This window comes from Alligator sinensis, unplaced genomic scaffold (assembly GCF_000455745.1).
Source record: "Alligator sinensis unplaced genomic scaffold, ASM45574v1 scaffold1603_1, whole genome shotgun sequence".
Lineage (NCBI taxonomy): Eukaryota > Metazoa > Chordata > Crocodylia > Alligatoridae > Alligator > Alligator sinensis.
This window is the reverse complement of record NW_005843087.1, coordinates 297,184-321,786: the sequence shown is the minus strand read 5'-3', so window position 1 is coordinate 321,786 and position 24,603 is coordinate 297,184. Positions and strand designations below refer to the sequence as shown.

General features: G+C 55.8%; 1 protein-coding gene across 9 annotated transcripts in view; it reads left to right on the top strand.

Moving 5' to 3' along the window:
* The window catches only part of PTK2B (protein tyrosine kinase 2 beta), a 95,310-nt gene that overhangs the window by 12,347 nt on the left and 58,360 nt on the right, over positions 1 to 24,603 (top strand). Inside the window, exon 1 of one of the 9 annotated variants that reach the window (XM_025193668.1) lies at positions 13,442 to 13,486. The exons of the other annotated variants lie outside the window; for them this stretch is intronic. The gene's annotated coding sequence lies outside the window, so the exon portion shown is untranslated. Of the gene's footprint in view, positions 1 to 13,441; positions 13,487 to 24,603 lie in introns of those variants that run through there. 9 annotated transcript variants of the gene reach the window in all.

The window sequence follows — 24,603 nt, the reverse complement described above, 5'->3', positions numbered from 1 at the left end:
AGGAGGAGGATTTGCACGAGAGGGTCAGGCTGGTGAAGGAGGTCTGGCTGCTCCTGCGTCCACCTTCTGCTGGTGCTTTCAGGCCTAATCCCACAGCCCCTCCATGCCAGCCCAGCCCTGGGTACCCCATGCAGCTCCGCCTGCATCCCTCCTGCTTGACCCACAGCCCCTCCACGCCAGCCCAGCCCTGGGACCCCCTCAAGCCTGCCCCCCAGTCCCACACACCCCTGGAGCAGCCTGTCTGTATCCTCCTCAGACTCCGCATCCTCCCTTTCAATGCTTGGGACCCAGTCCGCCCAGGGCAGTGCAGTGAGGGGTTAGAAATGGTGCAGTTTCCCCGAAACCCCTCAGGAAACCTCTGATCCCTTTTTAAGCCGAGCTTTGAATAGGAGACGGTCTTGTCACTGTGCACACCTTGGGGTTGCTGTTGTGTTGCGCACCATGAGCATGCCCGAGAGCAAGGGCAGCGTGTGGACCCTCCTGCCCATCAAGAACAAGCCCCTGGCATCTGAGCTGAAGGAGAATCACTGTCACTGGTTAGCAGCAGTGTAGGGTGCAGGACAACGGAGACATCCATCTAATAGGGATGAGGGAGAGCGAGAGAACTGGGTCCGCACACTACCAGGCTATTGCAGTACCATACTTTCCTGCATACAACATGCACCGCTCCCTCAAAATGCAGCTGCTGGACATTTGGGGTGCACGTATAATCAAGAAAACACAGGCAGGGCAGTTTGTGCGACTTAAGCCTCTGCCAGGGGGACAGGAAAGGAAAGCAGCACCTGTTGCATGCAGGGCTCCCTTGCAGCTGGCTGCGGACACTTGCTGTCTTCTTCCCATCCCTCACCCCACCTTGGTAGAGGCTCTCAAGGAAAGACCTTTTTGTAACTCTCCTCTGCCCTTCCAAAGCAAGGCACGCATTATATTTGTAGGTGCATGATATGCAGAAAATACGGTATCGTCTCCTTTCTGTGCAGGGAGAAAGAGGCAAAGAGGGATGGAGACCGAGTGTTTGCAGCCGGGCGGCTGAAGTGAGGCTCTGCAAACCTCCCGCTGAGGTGCCTCACTTTAGTCACCCCAGTTTGCAGCTCCAGTGAGGGGCCAAGCTGGGGATAGGCCAGGTGTCCTAGCTGTGAGGCTTTCCTGGACCAGGTCCTTGCAGCCTTGCTCTCCTGCTTCTGCACTCAGAGTGGCTTCCTAAGAGCACGGCCAAGGGCACGTCAAGGCCCTGTGCGTGGGCTTCATGTCAAGGGCTGCATTGCCTCGCCTTCGGGAGCTGGTGTGCACGGAGCAGGCACAGAGCCCAGGTAGACCCATCCCATTGCGGCAGGACCAGAATAGCACCGTGGCATGGGGCGGTCGCTCCTGCGAGAGGGAACATTGTGTGGCGCACAGGTATTGTGTTGCAGACAGGTGCAGATCCAGTCGCACACACACATGCAGGCACACGCAGTGAGTCACTACCGCCCACGGCTGAGGTGAGGGCTGGCTGGCACATTTCATTCTCTTTGTAATGCAGGAGCGCGACGAAAACAACTTTCCGCTGTTCCCTCCAACGCAGCGCGCATGTGTGTGTGTGTGTGTGTGTGTGTGTGTGTGTTGGGAGTTTCTTTGACAGCTTCCCTGGGCTCCCATGGCTCCTCCACTGCCCCTTCTGCTTTGTGACACCATCTGAACCCACGGCCCCATGGCCTGTGTCCATGCCCGGTTCTCCCCTGACTCCAGCTAGACTCAGATCCTAACGCTTGAATTGCATCTGCTCGGATGAAATGGGCTTGGATCAGGACTCCTGCAGTAGGAGGGTCGTGCATGCCAGGGAGCTTGCATCCGAACCCGTGCTCTTGCAGGCGAGCAGAGGAGAGGCTGCCGCCTGCTCTTGTCATGCCTTTGGGTTTGCAGGATGCTCCTGGCCTGAGCAGGGAAGATGCTGGGGTGGGCTAGCTAAGCCTCCAGAGCTGCTGGTTTGAATCCCAGCCTTGCTCTGTAGCAAAAGGAGGCTGGGGGCTGTTTGGTGCGAAAGGGGGTGTCACAGCAATGGGGTTCCTAGGCCAGGGGGAGGATGCCTGTTATTATGGGACTTGACTATCTCTCGCCCCCCTTATCCTTGCTTGGAGGAAGCTGCCTCTGGGCCCCATTAGGAGCCTGCCAAAGCTTCAGCTGTGAATGCACCTGAGAGCTGGATCCAGCAGCCCAGATGGATGGGAAAGGTGGACAAAGCCGGTGCCTGCCAGGGGTGACTTCTGCCTGGGGACCGAGCGGTTTTGACAGGGGTGGGTTAGCCTTGGATTTGGACCCCGGGTAGATTTGGGGCATCCTTGGAGGGACTCGAGAGCCCCCTCGGAAAATGTCAGCTCTTGGGTTTCACTCTTCTTTTGTCTACAGGAAAACAATAGCAGTTTTTGTGGTAGAAAAGCCACAACACTGGGTTTCTATTTGAACTCTTGGTTAAATCTTGTGAATCAAGTTTGCACACCTAACAGGGCTAAGGTTGTGTGGCACCCCTGAAAGGATCTCAAGGCATCCCAGGTTGAGAATCACTGCTCTGTAGCTTGTCCCGCTTGCCACTGCCAGACGGGGCTTGGGTGAGATGGGCTGGGGTCTAGCTCTGCTCCTATCTGGGCTGCCCATGCCTGCACCTTCCAGCCATGGTTTGCTCCAGCCATTGGCAATGCATGTTTTATCCCCTCCAAAGAAGGGCTAGGACCTGGGGGGACAGGGGACAAGAAGCTGAACAGGAGCCAGCAGTGTGCCCTTGTGCCAAGAAGGGTAATGGCAACCTGGGCTGCATCGGTAGGAGCAGTGCCAGCAGATGGAGGGATGTGATTCATCCCCTCTATGCAGCACTGGGGAGGCCACGTCTGGAGTCCTGTGTCCAGCTGTAGGTTCCCTGCTGCAGAAAGGATGTGGACACGTTGGAGAGAGTCCAGCGGAGGGCAATGAAAATGGTTGTGGGCTGGGGGACAGGACTGGTGAGGAGAGACTGAGGGAAATGGGCTGATTGAGTCTGCAGAAGAGAAGACCGAGGGGGGATTGAATAGCAGCCGTCACCTCCCTGCAGGGGGGCTGCAAAGAGGATGGAGCTGGGCTGGTCTCAGTGGGGGCAGATGACAGGACAAGGAGCAATGGGCTCAAGCTGCAGCAAGGGAAGTTGAGGTTGGATATTAGGAAAAAGTTTCTTGCTAGGAGGGTGGTGAAGCACTGGGACGGGGTACCCAGGGAGGGGGTGCAGTCTCCATCCTTGGAGGTGTTGAAGACCCGGGTAGACAAAGCCGTGGCTGGGATGATGTAGTTGGGGCTGGTCCTGCTTGGAGCAGGAGGTTGGAGTAGACGTGACCTCTTCAGCCCCCTTCCCACTCTCCATGTCTATGTTTCTATGCTCAGGTCAATGGGAGGAAGGAAAGGGTCCTTTTACTATGCTTGACAGCTGCCCGCGATGTGCTCAGAGCTGTTCCCAGCACGAGCCAGGTGAAACCCACCCCCAGGCACAGGTCCTGTGCCAAGTCTTGGGACTAACCACATGCCCTAGGGAAAGACAGTAAAACTCAACAGGGACACGGCACTCTTGTTCCAGTGTGGGAGCGTTCACACGTGGAGTCAATTAGGGGCAACTCTCTAGGCGATGGGGCTTCCCGAGGAGTGCCCAGTGATGTAGGACAGACCTTGAAGGGAGACGGTGTCGTGTGGACCTGATGCTAGCGTGGTAAGCATGTATCTGTGTATGCACATGCGTGTACATGTGTGTGTGCGTGTCTGAGGGTGGGCGGCATAGATGGCAAGGGTGTGAATGTGCGTGGTCATGCGTGAGCTCTTTTGGCGACGGAGGGGGTGTGAGCTGGGGGGACGTGCGTGTATGCAGATGGGTGTGGGTGGTTATATGTGTGTGTGTGTGTACATGGGGAGGTGGGTGTTTCTGGCTGGGCTTGTGAGGCTGTGTGTGTGCATGTGTACCAGGCTGTGTGTGTGCGGCTAAGCATATGCCAGTGTGGGCGTGCTTTGTGGGTGCTGACCTCCTGTGCCAAACCCTTGGCAGCTTCCTGGCTGAAGATTAGATTGCACCATTAGCCCCTGACCTGGTCAAGGAGCCGCGCCGCCCCTCCACGGGACCGTGCCTGGGAGACGTCTGCTGGCTTGCACGCACCGAGTTTGGGAGGTCTCAGCTAAGTTCCTGCCAGGCAAAACGTCCTCCGCTTGCTCGGGGACAGATGCAAAGCTCATTAAATCAACGGAAAATTCTCCATTGGCTTGGATGGGTCTCAGGCCAGGCCCTGCACCCACTGCTATTAGGATGCCTCAAACTTGAGATGCTACTGACCCATCTGCACCGAGACCACGGGCCAGCTGGTGCTGGGGCCCACTGAGAAAAACTCAGATCTGACACAAATGCTCCAGACCCTCCCCGGATGGGACTCTTGGCCTGACCAGCATGATAGCACCGTCTCTCAGGTCTTGCACCTTATCCTCTTGTTGCTGCAGCTCAAAACTGCGCTCGCTTTCTTTTTTCCATCATGCTGCTGGCTCACACAGCTCAACCACAACCTCCAGGTCCTCCTTGGCAGAGCTGCTACCCAGCCAGTTATCCCTCGATCTGCATTTGTGCAATGGGGGGTTTCTTCTCTGAATGCAGCACTTGACACAGGTCTTCGCTGAACTCCATGTCCTTGCCCCTAGCCTGGCTCTTCAGATGAGCAATGAGGCGCTTCCTCCCAGCAGCCCCGCACTTGGGCTCTCCAGCGTGCCGATAGGAGCAGGAACGAGGTGATTTGAAGGCAACTAGGGCAATTCTTGCATTGCAAGGACCTTGGCAACAGGGCAGAGGGGTTTGAACACTCTGGATCCTTGCTTGAAATCTCTGGGTTTATCTCATGAATCATGTGCCCACCTAACCGTGCTAATCAGAGAACCATAGACAGCAAGGGCTGAAGGGAGCTCAGGAGGTCACATCTAGTCCAACCCCTGCTCCAAGCAGGACCAGCCCCAACTACATCATCCCAGACAAGGCTTTGTCTACCTGGATCTTCAAATCCTCCAAGGATGGAGAGTCCACCACCTCTCTGGGGAGCCTGGTCCAGTGCTTCACCACCCTCCTGGTGAGAAAGTTTTTCCTAATATCCAACCTCAACTTCCCTTACTGCAGCTTGAGCCCATTGCTCCTTGTCCTGCCATCTGCCCCCACTGAGAGCAGCCCAGCTCCATCCTCTTTGCAGCCCCCCTGCAGGGAGGTGAAGGCTGCTATTCAATCCCCTCGGTCTTCTCTTCTGCAGACTCAATCAGCCCAGCTTCCTTGTATTATATCCACTGCACGGCCCTCATCCACCCTGTGCAAGATGGCTCGAGTAACTTCCCACCTACAGAAGTCAGGCCGACCGGTCTACAGGTCGCCAGGTGCTCTCTTTCCCCCCCTTTCTAAAGGTGGGCTAAGATAGCGCCCTTCTCCAGCCCTGTCACGCGTGGCTTTGCAAAGACAGCTGCCGACACTCGGAGATTTCTTCAGCTTGTTTCTCCGGCGCCCCAGGAGGGATGTCGCTGGCCCTGCCGTCCTCAATTCAGGCTCTCCACTCTCGACCTGGAGTCTTTCCCTGGCTTTGCATTCGCATAGCAAGCCCGCTCTGGCTGCAGGGTTGTATTTGTGTGAAGACCGAGGTGACGCCCTCTGCATGTTAATAGCTCTGGTTGAGGAGAGTGAGGAACCCACTGCTTCCTCCACCTGTTGCTGCTGCCTGACTTATTTATAGAGCCCCTTTCTCACGGTCTTGAAGGCAGCTCGCCAGTGGCAGCTCAGAGGTCACTTTTGAAAGCCCTCGGCCGAAACACACGGGCCTGACTCTGCTCCCTTTTACCTTGGAGTCAATCCAGAGCGACACCAAGGGCATGCATGTATGTTCTCCCTTGCACTCTGGCTGGTTAGCCCTTTCCAGGCCCCTGCAAGGCTGATTTTATACAATCCTCATCTCCCTTGTGACACGCAGCTTCCCTTCAGGTGTTGTTCTTGCTACAGTTGACTCACCCTGGAGGGAAATATTGGGGAGGGAGGTGAAGAACTCCTTCTTGACGAGGACGGGTTCAATTCAATGCTGCGTAGGATTGCTTTGCTCCAGAATGGCATTTCTCCAGCTGGGGTGCATGGGGCAGAAGGGAAATATGAAAGAAGGGAAGGAAAGAAATCCAGAGCGAATGCAAAATGGGGTCTATAGTAGCTCTAAGGTTGTTGGAGAGAGCAGGGTGGTTGAGGAGCATCATTTACCCCTTCCTGCCCCGGGGCAGGGGGTCGGACCTGATGATCTGTTTAGGTCCCTTCAGTACTATGATACTATGATTGCTGGAGGACCTGTGATGCTGAAAGCTACAGAGGCACAACGGTTGTCCTAGGAGAAGCCTTGCAAGCTGGTGGCTAGGAGGGGAAATCTGGTGCAATGACCCTAAGTGCTTAAGGAACCCCCAAATTCATGTCTAGGGGCATCGTGGGGTCTCCATCCCTGGAGGCTTTCAAGCGGGTGGGCGTATGGATGGAGCGAGGGGCGCTGCAGCCTGTGTCATGGCCTCGGAGGGATCCTCGGTGATCCTCGGGGTGCAGTCGCTGGGCCTCTGACGCCTGCCTCTGTGCTGCGTACCAGGCAGCTGCCTCCCGGGAAGCCGCCCGGCCCAGCCGCCGGTGATGCATCCGTGCACAGATGGTCCCCGCTTTGTCCTTTCCCCGGCTCCAAGTAAACAGGATTGCGGCGTGCTTGGAACAAGGAGATCCGCTTCTCCTGCGCTTGAGTCACGCGACGCGGCCGAACGTGGGCTGGCTGGGAGCCGGGCTGGGAGGGGGCCGATACGGTCTCATCCCTTGTACCGCAGTGCCGATACCTCCTCGGAGCAGGGCGGTGAAGGCAGGACTGTTGAAATGAATAGGGGCAAACCAGGACTCCTGGCTGCCTCAGTTTCCCTCTCCCGGGGGAGTCGGTAGCAGACAGGTGCTCTCGTGAACCCAACCCAACCAAATCCCTGTATTTCTTCCCTGACTAAAGAGCTAAGCCACAGATCATCCATGCACTTACCCTTCGTGAGCCAGGGAGCAGCTCCGCAATAAGCCAGGGTTGCAGTCGGTGCGCCCGCATCCCACCCGCTGCCAAAGGCCGCATGGATCGTGCAGCTCCTGGCTGGACATTGCTGCAGCCCGGCACTGCTTCTCATGCCCGCGGGGTGCAGGGGCTGCCTTGCTGTAGCGGACCCCTCTTTCAAAGACCTCAAAGAGGCTTTTTGTGTGAACCTGTGTCCCGGCTGTTTTGCTAGCGGAGTGGGATAACTGAGGCCAGGCTGGGAAATAACTTGGAGCTGGCTGGGACATTGGGATCCTGATTTGGATTCCCACCGGTGTGTCCAGAGCATGTCTGGTCCTGGCTGGACCGTGTCTCATCCCAGATTCAAGGCAGCATCCATGCTCTGGAGGATTGCGGGGTGAGAGAGCGATGTGTCTGGGATGTGTCTGCACCTGCCAGCCCCAGCCCCAGCCCCAGCCCCACTCGGCTGCGTGACTCACTCCTTGCAGACCGGAGCATGTGTCATTTCCTCTGCTTTGCGAAACCCGGGTTTCCTGCACGCGGGTCACGTGTGGAGCCCCCCCCCAGGAACCAGACTGTGCCACCAGCGCCTGAGCTAGCGCGGCAGTGACACGAGCCTGTGTCTGTGGCTCCTGGCAAGGCAACTCCGCCAACATCGCGGGGCTCTCGGCTTGCCCTCTGCCCCCCTCTCGCAACTTTAGGCACCGACCGCATTGCAAGCCATCCATCCAGGCTGGCATCGCTGTCATGCAAACCTGCAGCACACGTGCCAGAAGTAGCATAGGCAGCCTCTGGGTGCGGTGCACGGCCAACTGGGGAAGGTGCAGGCAAAACAGCGGCAAATAGGACAGGGAGGAGAAAGCAGAGCAGGAGATGAGGCTGGGAGCAGGCTGGGAGCAGGAAGCAGAGCAGCAGATCAGGCTGGGAACAGGTGTCAGGAAGAAGAAAGAGCAGCAGATATCAGTTGGGGAGCACAGCAGAGCAGGGTGCAGAAAGCAGAGCAGCAGTTTAGGCAGAGGAGTACAGGACTGGGAGCAGAAAGCAGAGCGGCAGATCAGGCAAAGAAAGGGGATTAAAGTGGCACTGGCGGAGGGGAAGGTGCTGATGTGGGGCCTGCAAAAGGCTGGCTGCCTGGAAGAGGTAGCAATGCTCAGGTCCTGTGTGTGCATGTGTGCGCACGCACATGCGTGGCTGCGTGCACGTGTGTCATTCAGGCCCTCCTTTTGCAGCTCCCCTGAGCCATTGCCTGACCCCCGATCTCTGCCCCAGCCAGGGGGAAAGCTTCAGTGTCACCTTCCTGCTGCCATACGTCCTCAGGACAAACCCACCCTCGCAACACCCGGCTGCAAACCCTCCGTCTGCTGCCAGCCCTTGCAGGGCTGGGTTTCCACGAGCTGTGGGTTGTGCTCCCAGCAAAGCCCACGGCTCCCCCGTCCTGATTTTTCTCCTTCCCACCACGGTGGCTGCATTTCTAGCCTGCTCTGCAAACCCCTGGACGTGCTAGGACACAGCCCAGCAGAGGTGACGTTAGCAGCCCTCGTAGCCCAAGGGAAGAGTTTTGCACCGGGATAGGTGCAGGCAGGGTGGCTAACAGGGAAAAACCACCCGGACAAGCTGTTAAGTCAGGTGCTGTGGGGGCGTCAGTGTGTAGCAGGCTGAGATCTGGATCCTGTCTTCACAGCTGGAGGTGCTGAGGTCTGTGAGCACCCACTAGGCTCAGGTTCAACCCCCCCCCGCGGCCATGGGTGGCTTCTGCTCTTAGCTCCGCCACTGCTTTCTACTCTGTCCTCGGGCATGTCACTCCATCCCTGCCCTGCCCTGAGGGTGACGGCTGCGAATGGATCCCAGGAGGCCCAAGCTGATATTGGGACCTGCTATGCAAAAGGCAGGGGTGTAGGATCCAGGGGGAAACTGAGGCAAGGTGGCTATATGCCAGCCATTCTGGGCAGCCTCAGTGAAGTCACTTGGTCCTTGGGGGTTTTAATTCCCCAAACTGGTTTAAGCCGGGGCTGGATCAGGCCCACAGACGCACCGCACCCATGGGATCCGGCCTGTGGTTTGGCCCCATGCCACTCCTCCAGCCCGTGGGTGGGAAGGCCGAGCCCGGCTTGAAGATACAGATCAGGGCCAGGAAAAGTCCTGCCTAGATAAAGGCCGTAGGGGAGGAAAAACAGCTCCGCTGCGTGTTTGCTGCATCCCAGCTTTCTTGCTGGTCTCCAGAGCTGTTACGTGGCCGCGACTCCGTGCACCGGGCCCTAAAGCCAGGAAGGTGCAAGCTGAATTGCAGGCCGGGAAGCTTGGCTTCAGCACTGGGAAAGGGGGCTAAGAGTTAGCACCCGGATTGCAAAGCAAGCCAAGCCTGGTCTGCAGAGGACTCTCTCGTGGTAGCAGTGAGTCAGCAAGCTCTCAATGGAGGAAACCCCCCTGAGACATTTAAAGGGATTAATTAGCTGGGGAGAGGAAGGCCTGCCTAATTAGTTACTAGCTGGGCAGTTGAGCACTGAGTTCAAATTCCCCCTCTGCTTGTGGCCTTGGGCATGTCACCTAGCCCCACTTAGTAGACAGGACCTATAAGTTCGTCCTTCTATCAAAGTGGTGTTGTGAGTTTGAGTCTATAGACCTGTGATTCCCGGTCTCGTGGTGCCTTTAAAAGGGTGAGATCCCTTCCAAAGGTGCCACGGGATGTCACACGCTATTAGACCTGTACAGCATTCACAAAATCCACCTGGAGGTTTCCAAAAGGGGTCAGCGGTGTCAGAAGCATCCTGCCCTGCTGGGGTCGGAGTCCTCTGCAACAGAAGGTTTTTCCGCAGTCAAGAAATGAGTGTAAGCTCAGAGCTGGCATTTGCCAAGGAGAGACCTGGGGTCTGCAAAAGCGGAGAGCCATGGGGCTAGATGATGCTGGGGTGCTATGGGGCGGCCAACTTCCCCGGTGCCTGATCTGAGCCTTTCCTACGGTGAGGAGCTCGTGGAAATGATCCCCCTCACCATCAGCAGAGGCTTAAATGCTGGACCAGCAGAAAAGCCCATGAGCCGGTGAGCATGAGAACCAAGTTAAACCCTTAGCCAGGTCCCCAGTACATCTCTACCGGCAGCTCCTTTTTAGGTGTGCACCAGCCTTTGCTAAGCGGGTCAGAAAGGGGGCAGGGATAAGTGACAGGGCAAGGGACCCGCCGTTTCCTGCCCGCTCTGTTTGTGAATGACCTGAGGGAGGATGTGAATCACGGATGTGGTCTAAAAGTCTGGACACTGCAACGACTCACTGAGACCTGAGAAGACCACGATGGAGCCTGAGGCGATGAGTGGGCTATGCTGTGGGAGGTGAACGGGGTGGTTGTGGGGATGCAAAGGCAGTGCATCATGGAAAGACTGATGTAGCCCATATGGGGGGGCGTTAATGAATGATGCCCCTGTCCGGAGCTCCACGACTTCAGCCGCTGCCCCCAAAGGAAAGCAAACTGGGTGTTCGGCTGCATAAATGCAAGCGTTAACCCGTGGAACTCACTGCTGCCAGACACCAGGGAGGACGGGGGCATAGTAGGGGTCAGGAGAGGCCTAGTCGGATCTGTGTAAAGGGCTGCACAAGGCAGTCTTTGGGGTCCCTGCCAGCCCTGAGCTTGTACCATTAGGCACAGAGCAACGTGGAATAAGAGCAATAAAAAGAAAAGCAACATGGAGAATCAAAGACCCGCAGGGAAGTCAGGCGGGCAGGGAGCTGCAGAGCTCACATCTCTTCCAACCCCAGCCTGCAGCAGGATCAGCCCCGTGCAAACCAGCCCGGACACATCTGGAGTCCGACCTCTTAGCCAAATAGCACCATGCTCCCCGACCGAACCAGACATCGCACCCGACCCGGCCCCAGGGAAAGCAGGGGGCTGCGGCACCCAACATCCTGTGGCTGCACAGGTGGTTAGTAGACGCTCGAGAGCTCCCAGGTAGAGGGCCACGAAAGACAAGAAAGGAGAGTTTGGGCTGTTTGGGATGCGGGGAATCCAGCCTGCTGTCCCCAGGATGTGGAGCGGAGCGGAGGGCTTTGATATTTCCCAGGCTTCTGGGCTTTGCTGGATGTCACGTGGGACTGGGAAGGAATATTTCCCCCCTTCCTGTTGCTACACGTGCCAGGGTTTTGTTTTGCAAAAATCTAAACTCTGGGTTTGTCTTTGCAGGAATAGTTTAGATGAGGGCTTTTATGGGATGACTTGGATGGGAATGATCCTGCCTCAGGCAGCGGGGTGGACTAGGTGTGACCTCCAGGCATCCCTTCCAGCCTGACGACTGCGATGCTATGACCCTTCCCGCTTCTGCAGAAGTCAGCCCCTGGCAGTGGCAGAGAGAGCTCCTCTCCCCCACAGGGACAGGGCACTGCTCTGGGGTGTCCTGTGCAGTCAGCTGGGGTTGGATGCATCACAGGCTTGGTGCAGCTTGCTGTCACTGAACTGTTCGGAGGCAGTGGATTAGGAGCGTGGAGTGCCCTCGGTTTCCCCACCGAGAAAATAAGGAATAGTGAGATCAACTTCTTCTGCACAGGGCTTGGGTACCGGCTGCTAAAAGGCCCAGAGGCTGCTGTTGGACTGTGAGGTCCCGGGGGCAAAGGCAGCCATATGTGTTCTTGGTGTACAGCGCCTTGCACACAGGACTGTGACCCAGGGCAAAGGCTTGCAATCACTACAGTAATCCACACAGCGCAGAAACAACCTCCACGTGGTGTCCTACCCAACGGCCGTGGGATCAAGGCCTCCTTCGCTGCCTCGAACAGAGCAGAGGAGATGCTCCAATCTTCCTTTCACAGGCAGGGAACCGGATCCTCCCCACCTATGAGGCCCCTCACAGGGATGATCCTATTCCTCCCCTGCCCGAGCCCCTGGGAACCCATCCTTGGACCACAGCATCCTTCTAGCCTTGGGACTAGGTCAGATGGAGAGGAGCCGGACAACCTGCCTGTCTCTTTAAAGGGGGAAGCAGACAGCACTTGGTTGGCTAAGAGGGGGCGAGTTGCCCAGGGTCATGGAGGTAGACAGTGGCAGAGAGGGACCTAATACCCCCAGGCACACTCGTGCATGGTAGGGAAGGGCCAGATCCCCTCCAGGCTCGGGGTTTCAGGGCCTAGACAATCCTTGGTGCCCTTAGCGGTGCCGCTGTAGAGAGGCCGGACCGTCCGTCTAGCCTCAGTGTCTATGCAGGGTCTGGCCTGGGCTGCAGCTGGCCCAGTCAAGCTCCCAGTATGGGAATGGGGGGGACTGGTACCAGGAGGAACAGTGCGTTGAAAGGGGGTTGGGGGAGGGAGTAGGGGAGTGTGTGTGTGTGTGTGTGTGTGTGTGGAGTATGGGGAAGGATGTGTGTAGGGGGCATGAAGGAGCAGAGAGGAGTGTATATGTGTGTGTGTGTGTAAGGGGAAATGGGGAGCAGAGCAAAGGGAAGTGTGTGTGGGGGTGTGTGGAGTGCGAACAAAGGAGCAGAGAGGAGAATGTGTGTTTATGTATGTGGAGGCTGTGGGTGTGTGTAGAAGAACGAGGGAAGGGGATTGTGTGTGTTTGTGTGTGTGTGTGGAGACTGGGTGTGTGTGGGAGGGGAAAAAAGGCAGAAAGAAGGGTGTGCGTGCGTGCATAGAGGTTGTGGGTATGTGTGGGGGGGAACAAAGATGCAGAGAAAAGGGGAGTGTGTGTGTGTGTGTGTGTAGACTGGGTGTGTGTGAGACAAAGAAGCAGAGAGGAGCGGGGTGTGTGGAGTGTGCAAGTGTCTGTGAAGAAAGTGCACACCTCCACGTGTGCCCGTGGAGAGAAAGTATGTGTGTGCATGCATACGTGTGTGTGTGTGTGCTGAGACTGTGGGTGTATGTGGGGTGGGGGAATGAAGGGGCAGAGGCAAGGGGAGTGTGTGTGTGTGTGTGTGTGTGTAGAGACTGGGTGTATGTGGGGGGAAACAAAGGGGCAGACAGAAGGGTAGTGTGTTTGTGTGCGTGTGTGTGTGTGTGTAGAGAATGGGTGCAGGTGTGCATGGGGGTAACAAAGGAGCAGAGAGAAGCAAGGTGTGGAGAAAAAGTGTGCATTTGAGTGCGTGGAGAGAACGAGTGTGTGTGTGCACATGTGTGTGGGGAGCGTGTGGTGTGAGATGTGTGCGCAAGAGCCCAGAGCACCGCGGTGCAGGGGAAGTGGCCGTACCTGCTATAAGGAGCAAACATGCCGGGGAGGGGAAGTAGGGTGCAAAACATGCCAGGGTGGGGGGAAGGGGAGAAGGCCTGACCCTGCAGGTATGATTTACCCCCACTTCCTGCTCTGTGCACAGTTGCACATGTATGTGCGAGCGAGAGGAGGCCGCGGTCTCCACCACCTTTTTGCAGTATGCAAATCCTGCTGGGCGCGCTTGTCACTGAGGCAGGAAGTGTTTGCTCCATCCCCCGAGCTCAACAGACAGCGATGCGGCGCGGCGTGGCGTGATCCATCGCTCCCGTGAGTGGCGCTTGGCGGACCCCTGGACCAAGCGAGACTGGCTGGGGTTAGGGGGTCTCCTGACGACACTGTGGCAGGGAGTTGGGGGTCCTGGCACAGGGTGCAGTGGGGGGGAATAGCATCCTGGCCTGACTCACTTATGCCAGGGTCTATACACTGCCCAGGCAGTGCCTAGGGGAAGCAGAATGGTACCCCGGAGCAAGCCCCCTGCCCAGGGTACCAGCTCCGGGCACTTCGTGGAAGGGGCAAATGTAATGTGTGCTAGTGGGGAAAAGGCCCGGCAGCCCCAAGGCTGCTCTAGTTTTCAGCCTGAACACGGGGAGGGCCGAGGTGGCTTAATACCCGTCCTGGCTTGGCATGTGGCTCCGGTGGGGGGAAGCCAGGGCCGTTGTGTCTCAATAGACCAGCTTCCTCGCTCAGTCGGAGGCTTTCTCCTTCACTGCTGCCTCCTGTGCAGTGCCCTCTGAGTCCAGCTCCTGTGCACCCCGGGGAGCCGGGCGAGCCAGGGTAGGTGCCTTGGCCTCACTCCCTGGCTCTGGGGCACAAGGGCTATTTGAGGCTTGGCCGGCATAGCAGGGAGGCAGACAGAAGCAGGGGGGACGTCATGAATCGGTGCCTCTGCTCCGGCCCTTGCTTAACACTCGCCAGCAGGCAGGACGTCTAATCTTCAGGCATCTCAGACAGTGCTAGATGGCTCCCACGTGCGTGCAGCTTTCCCGGGACGGGTGAGGAAGTTGGGCGGTGCTGCCCGGAGAGAAGGCAAGTGCAGCCCACACCTCTCCCAGCGCCATCCAGGACCGGGCGCTCCAGTTTCAGGGGGTTATTTTCCAGATGCACGAAATAAGTAGAGCTGGGGAGAACTGACTGGTCAGAGCGGGGTGCTCAGCGTGCTCCCGTTTGACTGATGCTGCAGTGCTTTGGGGGGAAGGATTGGGGAGGACAAAGCCACCGGTCATGGGACGGGGCTTAGGGCACAAGAGGTGGGAGAGCGGTGATGGGGAAAAGACCAGTGGGTTGGACACATTGTGCTTTATTATTCTGCTAAATGCCTTCATAAGGGGCCCATCACCGTGGCCTCAAGGCTCACCATCCATGGTTGGGAGCGCTCCCCGCTACCTCCTGATAAGACCTAGTAATAGCATCCATTGGGAGAGCTGGGGGCAGGGGGTGTTCTCCTAATCCCAGCATACTTTAGATTGGTGTAAAGAACTGATTTAGCTACATAGAAAATTCAGGTCGAAGGGACCTCAGGAAGTCACATCTAATCCAACCCCCTGCTCCAAGCAGGGCCAGCCCCGACTACATCATCCCAGACACGGCTTTGTCTACACGGGGCTTCAAAACCTGCAAGGATGGAGAGTCCACCACCTCTCTGGGGAGCCTGGTCCGGTGCTTCACTGGAATCTGAATCATTCAGGGAAAATCCAGGGCTTGAGCAGTAGTAACACTTCCCATTAGAAAAGCAAGCTAACTAGGAAGTGAGTATGGGCCAACAGCATGTTCTCGTTGCAAAAATAAAAGACCCAGCACTGGTCTGTGCGAATAGGAGCAGCACTTGCAAACCAAGGGAAGTGTTTCTCTTGCTCTATTCGGCACTGGGGAGGCCTCCCCCGGAGTCCTGCATGCAGTTTTGGGGCCTGCCCTTCAAGAAAGATGTAGGCAGAATAAAAATCAGACAACAGCACAAGTGGCTCGAGGCCTGGGGAGCCCAATTTAGGAGGAAAGAGCTGGGAGTATCGAGCCTGGACAAGAGAGGACTGAGGGGGGAGTTGATAACAGCCTTTGAATGCCTGAAGCAGGGTTAATTAGGGGATGGAGGCAGACTAGCCTCTGTGGCTTCAAGGGGACAGGGCAAGGAGCCATGGGCTGAAATTGCAGCAGGGTCCATATAGGTTGGAAATTAGGAAGGACTTTCTCGCTCTGGGGGTGATTCAGCTCTGGAAGAGGTACCCAGAGAGGCTGTGGCGTCTCCATCCCAGGACATTTTCAAGACCGGGTTAGATCAGGACTTGACGGGCTGGTTTAGTCGATGACCTTTAGTGGATGGACTCACGTGGCTCCTTCCAGCCGGACTTTCCTAGGACCCGACGAAACCTTCTTGCTTTGTTGCTGCAGGGCCAGTGGAAAGGGATGTTTGTCCAAGCCCCGTCTGCAAAGCCAGCTCCACCTCCCGGCGGCACTGGCTTGTGTGGATGTGCTCTGGGGGGATCCTGGACACGGTCCTCCCAGCTGGGAGGCTGCGATGCCTTACTGGTGCCATTGGCTTGGGGGCTTAGATGCCTTCTTCTGCTGGGTCAGCTCCTTGCCCCCCTTCTTGACTGGAGGAGAGTGGTGGCATTTCCTAGACACCGTCCTCACACAGGGGCCTCTGAGGAGACAAGCCCAGTAGTTGGCCCCTCTCGGAGCTGCTGTTTCAGGCTGCTTGCAGACTCAGGCAGCGGCACAGTGATGCTAACACCAGCTTGATACTTTAAAGGTTTCCTTACAAAGCAGTGTGAGGCCACCCAGAAGCTGGCTGAGGGTGTGAAGAGACACTCCTGCGTCTTCTGCTCAGCAGCTGGCGTCTTCCCAGGGTGTGCTTCTGGCTGCACGGGGGTGCACGTGGCAATGCACGTGCATTATTCTGCTCTGTGCACCCCTGTGTCCAGTTTTGGGTACCACTCTTCCAGAAAGACACGGACCACATGTAACAAGTCCCGTGGAGAATACCAGAGGTGCTGAGAGTCCTGGGAAACACGACCGAGGAGGAATGGCTGGGAGAACCGGGATTTAGAAGGGAAGATTGAGGGGGGATTTGAGAACAGTCTGCATGTACACAAAGGGGTGGTTAGAAAAAGGATGGCGATAGACTCTTCTCTGCATCCACAGTGGACCAGCTGAGAAGGCATGGGCTGATATAGCAACCTGGGAGATGGAGGATGGAAATTAGGAAGAACTTGCTCTCTCTGTGAGTGGCTCAGGGCTCGACCCAGTGCACAGAGAGGCTGTGGAGTCTCCATCGCTGGATGCTTTTAAAAGCAGGTTAGATAGACACTGGTGTGGGATGATTTAGCGGGGGAAGATGCTGCCTTGAGCACCAGGTTGGACTAAGTCCTCAGGTCTGTACTCTGGTCCTTCGGGCCTGTTGTAAGAGGCTGAGAGAGTGCAAATGATGCTTCAAGTCTTGCAGTCAGGCAAGATGCTGGAAGCGGCGATCATTTCCCTGATCTCTGATTATGTTCTCCTGCATCATCTGCTGAGCTCCTGCCGAGTGGCTCTTGCAGGTGGGGATGCAGTCGAGCGTACTCAGGGCAATCCAGCCACGGAGGTGGGGTTTCGCCTGGCGTGGCAAGTTGGACCCGTGGAGCCTGGTGCCGGAGCCCAGTGGGTCATCACGGACGGCACACAGGAGCCATGGTGGATGAGGGTGAGAGTACCTTCTGGTGCCCCACCTTGGCCACCTGCTTATTTCCTGCATCTTCTCCCCAAGAGCATGAAGTGTGTGTGTTAGGGAGGATATTTGAATATATCCTGCTGCAGGTCTGGCTTAGAAAGAGGAGGGCTCCCAAAGGAGCTCTGTCTTTTGCTCCCCGATGGGAGACATCTCCACTGTGCCAAAGCTGAGCTGTCATCATCTCCCCTCCTCCTGGACCTTTCAGCTCTTTTCGACCCTGCTAGGTCTGCACCTGGGGGGCGCATTGGCTCATAGGCTCACTTTGCAAGTCCATAAGAAGACAGAGATGGGAGCAAAAGGCAGGTGCGATGGACCCGTGGAGGGCTGAACCCCTGCCTGAGCATGATGGCTTTGCCCTTCCACATGCACTTGGACATGCAAAGAGAGGTCATGGAGGGTGAGGACCAAGTGAATAAGGAACCGTTATTCCCCAAGGCCCAGATGACTAGAGCAAGGTGGGCACCCACTGAAAGCAGCAAGAGCGGGGCTTGAAGCCGAGCAGAGAAAGTAAGTTTTGCAGGCTGCTGGCTGTGATGCACAAGATAAAACGCGGAGATGACACCAGCGTGTCAGCAACACCCAGACCTGCCGTGGTCTGAGTTCTTTGCAACAGAAGAATTGCTTTGGCATTTTTCCTTAGTCAAAAAAAGGAGTGAAAGAGCAGAGCTGGCATTTTCCAAGGGGGTCAGTTGTGGAGCAGACAAAGCCATGGAGGATGGGTCCACTGAACACAGTTAGGGATGTCTCCTCCGACAGCCCTAAACCAGCGATGGAAGATGCCAGAGGGGGTCTGGCAAGGGAGGATCACTCCAGATCAGTGGCTCTCAACCTTTTTAGACTCAAGGACCGCCTCATTAGACTCAAGGTGCCCCTTAGGGAATGCCAGATCTTAATGTTCACTCATTTTTGGACTGCAGGAAAATCCTAGAGCAATTCTTCTGTTGCAGAGAGCTCAGGAAAGCCCCCAGCAGTTTGGACCCCATGGATTTCTGGTTGAAATATCTGGGTTTTTCTTGTGAATCATGCTTGCCCAGCATACAGTGCTAGCCTTGCACCCTTGAAAGGATCTCCAGGTGCTGCAGCACCCCGGTTGAGAATCACTGCTGTAGATATACTCTCTCTAAGGCGTCTATGACTGATGCTCTGGAGATGGGACTGTAGGCTGGATGGGTCTGATAGGGGATAGTTTTATGAAGCATGGAAGAAACTCAGCCCTGGCTTTTTCCAACACTTTTGGGCCGAACTCAGCTGTTAGGCCTGAAGAAGACTTTTCGGCAGCCAGGCCTGCACTGAAGTATTCTTAGGACAGTGACTAAATTGAGTTGCTTTAAAAAGCAGAAGGATGGAGCATCCCGGAGCCCGACGCCACCTCCGACAGGAGAGGAAGGACAGGCAGAGCCGTGCGAATGAGCCAGGCGCTGTCTGCGCTGGGCAGGCGAACAAAGCAGCGTGTAATTAGACCGTGGCATCTTTCATATCAAAGCCGCCTCTATGCACGGTGCAAATTACAGTGCCCGGCGGGGACCCGGGGAAGCAGCACATGGCTCGGCCTGTTTGCAACGTGCCGCTTCGTCTTGTCAGCTTAGTGGAGGCTTTATAGAGGCTGGCTGCTCTTGTGGGCTCTCCTAGCTCTTTGCAGCTGGCTTTGCTTTGTGGGATCAGGGACGTGGGTGCGATGCTCCCCCTTCCCTCTGTTTATCGCTTGGAGTGTGACGGGCTCACCTGAGCTGCAGGAAACTTTCAGTCCAAACTCTTCCCTGCTTGCTGGGAGCGGGGCTTTGAAGCAAGGCATCCTGTCCCAGGGCTTTGAAGCAATGCCCTGACCCCTGGGCATTCACCTACCGCTGTTGCACTAGGCATGGATGATAGCGGTGCAATGGGTGCAAATGCTGCAGAGCGTGAGGATGGCTCCCTAGCCTCGTGGAGTGGGTGCTCGCCTCAGGAGGAGGACAGCCATCTCCCTAGCTTGTGCTCCCATGCCCTTGTCGCTATTCTGTCCAAAGCAGAGTGGCATCAGCAGGAGGGATGAAGAGAGCTGCTCCTTGAAGGCCTGATAAGCCAATCTCAGTGGTTCTCAAAGCTTTTGAGGCTCAAAGCTTCCCTTCCTTAGACTCCAGGCCCCCTCAGCTCTGAGCTCTTGCTCATTTTTTGCCTGTGGAAAAATACCAGAGTCATTCCTTGAATCATGAAAAATGAGGGTTGAAGGGACCTTAGGAGGTCACATCTAGTCCAACCCCTGCTCAGAGCAGGACCAGCCCCAACTCCATCATCCCAGACATGGCTTTGTCTACCTGGGGCTTCAAAACCTCCAAGGATGGAGATGCCACCACCTCCCTGGAGAGCATGGTCCAGTGCTTTACTACCCTTTTCGTGAGAAAGTTCTTCCTAATATCCAACTTAAACCTCCCTTGCTGCAGCTTGAGCCCATTGCTCCTTGTTCATCATCTGCCCCCACTGAGAACAGCCCAGCTCCATCCTTTTTGCAGCCCCCCTGCAGGGAGGTGAAAGCTGCTATTCAATCCTCTGTAGTCTTCATAGATGGTCGGGTCAGAAAGGACTTCAGCAGATCATCGAGTCCGACCCCCTGCCTGGGCAGGAAAGAGCATGGGGGTCAGATGACCCCAGCCAGACATCTATCCAGCCTCCTTTTGAAGACCCCCAAGAGAGAGCACCACCTCCCTTGGGAGCCCGTTCCAGATTTTGGCCACCCTCACCGTGAAGACGTTTTTTTCTGATATCCAGCCTAAATCTGCTCTCAGTCAGTTTGTGACCATTGCTCCTTGTTACCCCAAGAGGCACCCTGGTGAACAGCGCATCTCCGATCCCTTGCTGCGTCCCCCTAATGAATTTGTAGGTGGCCACAAGATCCCCTCTCAGCCTTCTCTTGAGGAGGCTGAAGAAGTCCAGGTGCCCCAGTCTCTCCTCATAGGGCTTGGCCCACAAGCCCTTAACCATACGAGCGGCCTCCTCTGGACCCTCTCGACTCTATCCACATCCTTCTTGAAGTGCGGTGCCCAGAACTGGACGCAGTACTCCAGCTGCGGCCTGACCACTGCCGCATAGAGGGGGAGGATCACCTCCCTGCATCTATTCGCCGTGCATCTGCTGATGCACGATAACGTGCAGTTAGCTTTGCTGATGATTTTGTCACACTGACCACTCATGTTCATCTTGGAGTCCATGATGACTCCGAGATCCCTTTCCATTTCTGTGCTGCTGAGAGGGTCACTCCCCAGCCAGTCGATGTGCTGGATATTTTTGCGCCCTAGGTGCAGCCCTCTGCACATGTCCTTGGTGTACTGCATCCTATCATGTACTGCCCACTTTTCCAACCTGGCCAGGTCTGCCTGCAATCGTTCCCTACCCTCTGGAGTGGGCACTTCACCCCACAACTTACTATCATCCATAAAACTTGGGCAGAGCACACTTCACCCCCACATAGATCCCACAGATTTCATAGACATCAGGGCTGGAAGGGACCTCGGAAGATCATCGAGTCCAGCCCCCCGCCCGAAGGGCAGGAAGTCAGCCGGGGTCATAGGATCCCAGCAAGATGAGCATCCAGTTTGCTCTTGAAGGTGTTCAAAGTAGGTGCTTGAACCACCTGCGATGGCAGGCTGTTCCAGACCTTGGGGACTCGGACAGTGAAGAAGTTCTTCCTTATGTCCAGCCTGAAACGGTCGTGGCGGAGTTTGTGGCTGTTTGACCTCGTCATCCCTTGGGGCGCTCTGGTGAACAGACGTCCCCCCAGATCCTGGTGGTCACCCCTGATAGACTTGTAGGTGGCCACCAGATCACCCCTGAGCCTGCGCTTTTCCAGGCTAAAAAGCCCCAGGGCTCTCAGCCTGTCGTCGTAAGGTCTGTTTTCCTGCCGTCTGATCATGCGCGTGGCTCTTCTCTGGACTCTCTCAAGCTTCTCCACATCCTTTTTGAATTGTGGAGCCCAAAACTGGACGCAGTACTCCAGCTGCGGCCTCACCAAGGCTGAGTACAAGGGGAGAATGACGTCCCGGGATTTGCGTGAGAATCATGTATGGATGCAAGCCAGCGTTTTGCTCACTTTACTAGCTGCAGCATCATATTGAAGACTCATGTTCATCTTGTGGTCAGTCATGACCCCCGAATCCCTTTCTCTCGTAGTGCTAATCAGCGTAGCACTGCCGAGCATATAAGCATGCTGCAGGTTTTCCTCCTGAGGTGGAGGATCTTGCATTTTTTGGTGTTAAACACCATCAGGTTCTCATCCGCCCATTTCCTGAGCCTGTCCAGGTCAGCCTGGATCGCCCCCCTGTCCTCAGGTGTGGATGCTTTGCCCCAAAGTTTGGTGTCATTGGCAAACTTGGCCAGTCCGCTTCTGACTCCAGTGTCCACATCATTAATGAAGATGTTAAATAGTATAGGTCCAAGGACAGAGCCCTGGGGGACCACACTGGTCACAGCGCACGATGACGATTGACTTCCATCAACCACCAACGTCTGGGTCCGACCATGGAGCCAATTCCCCAGCCAGCGGATCATGGTGTGACCGAGGCCACAGTTGGCCAGTTTTACTAAGAGGTGATCATGGGATACCAGATCGAAGGCTTTTTTAAAGTCAAGATATACAACATCAATCTCTTCTCCCTTGTCACTGATGAAGATACTGAAGAGTCCAGGTCCAAGGACCGAACCCTGCGGGACCCCACTGCCCACATCCATCCAGGTCGACACCGACCCGTCTACTACCACTCTCTGGGTGTGACCGCTAAGCCAATTTGCCACCCACTGGACTGTGTAATCATCTATGTCACAGCCTCTTAATTTATTTATGAGAATAGGATGTGATACCGTACCGAAGGCCTTGCTGAAGTGCAAGAAAACAACATCCACCTCTCCTCCTGCGTCTAAGCATTTTGAGACCCTGTCATAAAACAAAACCACATTGGTCAGGCATGATCTACCTGCTATGAATCCATGCTGGTTGCCCTGCTGCATTATTTTTCCCACTGGACTCCCACAAATATGATCCTTCATAATCTTTTCAAAGACCTTTGCAAGGATGGAGGTGAGACTGACTGGCCTATAATTACTCAGATCCTCCTTCCTCCCCTTCTTGAAAATAGGGACCACACTGGCCCTTTTCCAGTCCTCCAGGACCTGATCCGAGCACCACGAGCGCTCAAACAGCCGTGCCAGTGGCTCTGCTTTGACACTGGCCAATTCCTTTAGTACTCTTGGATGCAGCTCATCCGGGCCTGCCGACTTGAACACGTCCAGTCCATCCAAGGGACTCTGCACCAAGTCAGCATCCACAATTGGTGGGCTGGTGTCCTTCAATGCCTGTCTAAGAGCCCAACTTCTCTTCTCCAGACTGAATTAGGCCAGTTCCTGCAGCCTCTCCACACCAGTCCTGTGCTCCATGATTGTTGCAAAGGACTCAGCAAGCCCCGAGCAGGGCAGGTTGGCTTTGACACTCTGCTTTCCTGTTGGAAATCTCAGGATTTGTCTTGTGAATTATGTGAAGGTGTTTGCACCCCTTGCTGTGCTAATAGGGCGCGGTGGCTCCCTTGAAAGGATCTCATGGCACCCCTGGGCGCTGCGGCACCCTGAGTGAGAAGCACGGCTCTAGTAAGCCCTGCTTGGAAGCAGCTCCAGCCTCTTCTATGTGGAGTCCATGAACACGACCTGCTCCTCCAGGCGATGATCAGCTCCTAAACCCCTTGTGACTCTGGCTGCATTGAAGAAATGCCTAGAAAGAAAACAAAGAGAGAAACCTGTTCTGAGCTGCCGAATACTTGAGTTTGGAACAATATGAATCTTATCTCTTGTCTGGGTTGGTGGCCAAACTGAGGAATGGCCAGTTTGCATTTGACTTGTCACTGGCTCTGTGTGCTTTTGGAAACATGTGTGCATGTGTGTGTATATGCGTGCGTGCACACGTTTCATGCATATAAGATCTCAACCCCATAATAAACCCATGCATTCACTTGATAATTATAAATACATCTTCACTGTTATTACGGACTTGTTAGTGGGTGAACTGAGTTTTCAGGAGAGTGGGGCAAGAGGTGGGTAGAGCTGTGCTGCAAAGCGGCTCTGTCTGGGTGCATCTACATGAGACGCTTACTGCTAAGTTACTCCGCAGTAAAACGTCACTGTCTACATGTGCGGTGCTATTAGGCTGGAGTAAACTAATTCACTCTGCCATCAGATAGTGCTGCCAGACGCAGGTACTATCCTATGGAGGAATTATTTATTCTGGAGGAACGCATGTCTAGACGCTGACGGGGCTGGATGGGGCATGAGGATGCTTCAATGCAGAGGCTGCCTGCCAGCTAGCCCCACACTGGAGCACCCTCGCACCCCAGCCAGCCCCTCCGCAGCACGTTGAGCCGGGTCAGAGCAGCCCCAGATGGGCAAGCTGACCCCCTGGGGGATGTGCCACCCCAACTCAGCATGCTGCGGTCCCGGGCACAGGAATTGCATGTGCAGATGCATTGTGCAGAAGGCCTGGCCAAAGGCATGGAGACTTGCCAAAGATTAGGGGCAAGAAGAGCTTGGAGGCTGGCATTGGTGGACAAGCATGCAGGTAGGGTATGGTGCTGGACGATCCTGCTTTGAGCCCTCCTGACAGGGCTTCCAGCCTTGTTTTTCTGTGCAAGCAGAGGTAGAGGCCCCTAGCCCTGAATGCAGTCAAGCTTCACCCCAGCTCTGGGTCTCGAAGGCTAGAAAGTTCCTCTGGTTTTAATCCAGACTGCTCTAATCCAGAATCCTGGCCCTGCTGCAGCAAGGGGGTGGTGACAGTGATGGGGACAAGGAGCTCTGGGAACAAAACTATGTGCCAGTCGCCCGGGAGCTGAGAGAAAGGAGGAGGAGGAGACGTCCGTGGACAAGAGCCAAGGGCTGTGGGGAGCAGATTGGTCTGTAACCAGGCATTGAACGGGATAATGGACCTCCGACTGGAGTTAATGAGCCTGTGAGGGCTCTGGTACGAAGACGCTGGCACTTATCCCCTGGCTTACATCGTCCACGGACGTGAGCGTGGCCCGGTGAGAGGCGGTGGGAGAAGAAGGGAGCTGCACGATTGCCTTTTGAACGCTCAAAAGAGCCCATGTCAAGCGAATGAGAAATGAGGGCTGGCTGCGAGGGGAGGCTTTTTGGAGCTATGCTGCCCGTTGACCCGCCTCCCGCCCGGATAACGCCGAGCAAAGCGGTTTGAGTGAACCACGTCCGTCGCAGCCCTCTTCCCCCTACCTCGGTTTCGAATTGTACAAGCCACATCTAGGTCTATCGGGATCGCCATGCTCTGCTGTCCTCCAAGAGCTGGGCAATGGTTCCTACGTGGGTGATGAATTATTTTTATTGTACCCAGGGGGAAACTGAGGCATGAAGCAGGGCAGGGGCTGGCTCCAGTTCACGCAGATTCAGTGGCAGGATGGGGGATTGCACACCACACCCGTCTTTTCCCTCCATATTCACCCCTCCAAAACTGAGGTCCATGTCTTCATGGGGGAAACCCATTTTTCTTTGCTGGAATAGAAGCATGGAGACGCTGGGCTGTAATGACTGTCAAACGGCTGCTGCTGCTTCTCTCTGCACCAGCAAGGGTGGAGGTCAGTGTAACCTCCTCACCCCCAAATCGGCGGTAGCTTTGGGCTGATCTGCCAAAAGCTGCTGTCAATGCGGCAGCAGCTATGAAAGGTTC